Source organism: Theropithecus gelada, chromosome 1 (assembly GCF_003255815.1).
Source record: "Theropithecus gelada isolate Dixy chromosome 1, Tgel_1.0, whole genome shotgun sequence".
Classification (NCBI taxonomy): Eukaryota; Metazoa; Chordata; class Mammalia; order Primates; family Cercopithecidae; genus Theropithecus; species Theropithecus gelada.
In genome coordinates this window covers 114,482,027-114,485,335 of record NC_037668.1, presented here as the reverse complement: position 1 = coordinate 114,485,335, position 3,309 = coordinate 114,482,027, and the positions used below count along the sequence as shown (strand labels likewise).

The 3,309-nt window shown below is 41.0% G+C and overlaps 1 pseudogene across 1 annotated transcript; it reads right to left on the bottom strand.

Moving 5' to 3' along the window:
• Positions 1 to 1,391: 1,391 nt before the first annotated feature.
• On the bottom strand, positions 1,392 to 2,633 carry LOC112627306 (annotated as a pseudogene). Its single transcript, XR_003120149.1, has one exon. The product of XR_003120149.1 is annotated as a transcription initiation factor TFIID subunit 9-like (transcript).
• Between the last annotated feature and the right edge of the window lie 676 nt (positions 2,634 to 3,309).

Sequence of the window (3,309 nt, the reverse complement as noted above, 5' to 3'; positions counted from 1 at the left end):
TGAAAAGCAGAGGACTTTAATTCTGATAAAGTTCCATTATTGAAAATTTTATTTTTTTAATGTTCTGCCTAAAACATTTACCTACTTTAAGGTCAGGAAGATTTTCTCTAGTTTTCTCCTGGAAGTTTTATAATATTAGATAGCATATTTAGATGTGTGATAATTTGGAGTTAATTCTTTTTCCATATGGGATGTGGTAAAGGAAAGTGTCATTTTATTTCCATATGAATACCCAGTTGGGCAGCTAAGGGAGTGCTGGCATCACCCCTCCCCTGACTTCAGGCTGCACCACTCGTAGCTCCAAATGAGACCCCTTCCTTCTGCTTGAGGAGAGGACAGGGAAGTGTGGGGAGCACTTTGTCTTGAATCTTGGACACCAGCTCAGCCACAGCAGGTAAGGCACTGGTCATACCCTGTTCCAGACCCTAGTTCCCAGACATTTCTAGACACATCCTGGGACAGAAGGAAATTTGGTGCGTTGGAGGAAAGGATCCAGTTCTGGCAGGACCCATCACCTGCTAAGAGTCCTTGGGCCCTGAATACCATTTGTTGTAAATACGATCTTTTCTGATTGATTTACCTTGGCATGTTTGTCAAAAATCAGTATGTCTGGATTGATTCTGGACTTTCAACTTGTTCCATTGATTTATATGTTTATTCTTGCATATTCACGTATACTACTATATATAATATTGATTACTGTAACTTTACAGTAGATTCTAAAATCTGGTAGTCTAACTCCTCTAAATTTGATTTTCCTCAAAGTTATTTCAACCATTCTAGCTAAATTTCCTTTCATATACATTTTAGAATAAACTTTTTTTCTATAAAAAAAGCCTACTGCAATTTGGCTTTGCACTGAATAGATAGATCAATTTGGGAAAATGAATTGAGTTTTTAATCTATGAACATGGTATATATTTTCATTTATTCTTTAATTACTTTTGGCAATGCTTTGTAATGTTCAATGCACAGGTCTTGCACATATGTTTTTGACTTATTTATTTCTAAGTATTTCATGTTTTTGAAGCTATTGTAAATGTTATTGCTATACCATAATTTATCCATTCTGTTGTTTATGATATTAGAACTATTTAGTTTTTGGCTCTTATGAGTAACACAGCTATGCACATTTTAAAACAAGTATTTTGGTGCACATGTGCAAACATTATTTTTGGATATATTGTTAAGAGTAAAATTACTGGATTGTTGAATATGCATATGTTCAGCTAGAGTAGATAATCCTGATTTTCCAAAGTTTGGTTCCCAAATTTGATGAAAGACATGAGTTTACACACTCAGCAAACTCAACAGGAGTAAGCTGATGGAAGAGAAGACTTCACCCATCATCCCTGCCACAAGGACACCAATTTAACAATTTTTTTTTTCAAATGAATGACAACTTTATTTTTCTTACACTTTTAAGGCTGATGAAAAACCTTCGTTTCATTTGAAAAGTATGGTAACTGTATTTACTCATTAAATATTATTAAAGTTTTCTAAAACACAACTTGAAAACATCCAGCATGCATGTTGAATATCAGTACAATGAATTCAAGACCAAGTATACATGTTATATGCAGCAAGGCTAGATTACAAAGTATCATAGTCATGATCATCATCATCGTCATCATCATCATCTTCACGTTTTCTTTCAATGCATTTGATGATTCATTGGCAGTATTTTGTGATGACACCATATTAGTGGCAATAAGAATGTTTTTGGACCCAATTAATGATGGATTAATCAGAACATTCTGAACTGCTGAGGTTGCAGGAATTGAAGGTTTTACAGCTGGAGACTGCGAAGTAGGCATCTGTACTGTAAACCTTTGACCTGTGAGGGACATGGGAGTCCCTCCTTTAGTTGAAACAGACATGGTCTGTGGGGTTGGTGTGCCTAGTGTGGGAGTACTTGGTCTGCTAGTAACTGAACCAACACTTAACCGCGGGACTGTTATTCTTCCTGCAGAAGTTGATGCCCTTTTCTGTAAAGACTTCAGCCTATAGTTTGGAGCTGTTAAGCAACATCTATCAGGTGGCAACCTAGGACCTGAATATGCCTTGATCAGTGGCAAAGGGGTTTGATTTATTTGCCTTGTGATATCTAATAAAAAATCTCTTGGGGGAGGAGAGGTAAAAGACTGGTCAGCGCGGCACTGGATTGCCAACTGCACATCATCTGCATCAACGGTAGCTTTCTTAGCATGGCTTGAATAAATGTTTACATCATCTGGAATTGTGGTCACATATCGGAAGGCAAACTCCATCATCTGATTTATACCTCTTGGTTCATATTCTGTAATCCCCATATCCTTCAGGATTTGCGCCATCTTCTGTGCATCATTCGGCATGCTCTTGGGAGAAGCCATCTTGCCAGATTCCATGATATCCGATGATCAGACTTCTCGAGCGAAATCACCAACATTAATGTATTTCAGTCCCGATTTTGACGCAAGTTCTTTGCCTAGTGTGGTTTTTCCAACCCCTGGTGTACCAGATTCAGAAAGACTAAGCAGGTTGCCAAGCAGGAGAGCTGGATCTGCCGAACTCTCTTTACCTCCCCTGGGAGCCTCGGGCCAACGGAATTAACGTTCCGTGTCCCCTCCCCCGCCTGCCGCAACGCCCGTGAGGGTCGGCTCCCGGGCTCTGACAACCGCCTCGTGGCCCTCTACCGGCCTCCGAAGAGGGCACTGAGAAGCTCCTACCTGGGGGCCCGATGCCCAGAGCACTCCGCGCCCCTCGCCTGCCCCCGCCCAGCCCCCAATTTTTTTCTTTTTTTAAAATTTGGGATAGAGTCTCACTTTGTTGCCCAGGCTGGAGTGCAGTGGCCTGATCTCGGCTCACTGAAATCTCTGTCTTCCAGGTTCAAGTGTTTCTCCTGCCTCAGCCTCTTGAATAGCTGTGACTACAGGTGGGCTATGTTTTGTATTTTTAGTAAAGACAGGGTTTTGCCACGTTGGCCATGCTGGTCTCGAACTCCTGACCTCAGGTGATCTGCCTGCCTTGGCCTTCCAAAGTGCTGGGATTATAGGCATGAGCCATCATGCCCAGACAAATTGAACAATTATGTACACAGAAAAACACCTTCGTAAGAACAAAAAATAAGGTGAACCCTTATAGTACCTGGCTTTAACTATATATCCCTGAAAAAGGCACTGAAGAGATAGAAAAAGCAATCTTGAATCACTGATGCCACCCCCATCCCAACCCTAGCCGTGGTGGCTTGGTGCAGAGAGTGTCTCTGGGCACTGAAGGAGGGAGAGCACAGCAATTGTGAGGAGTTAAACTTAGTTCTGTCCTGATAGA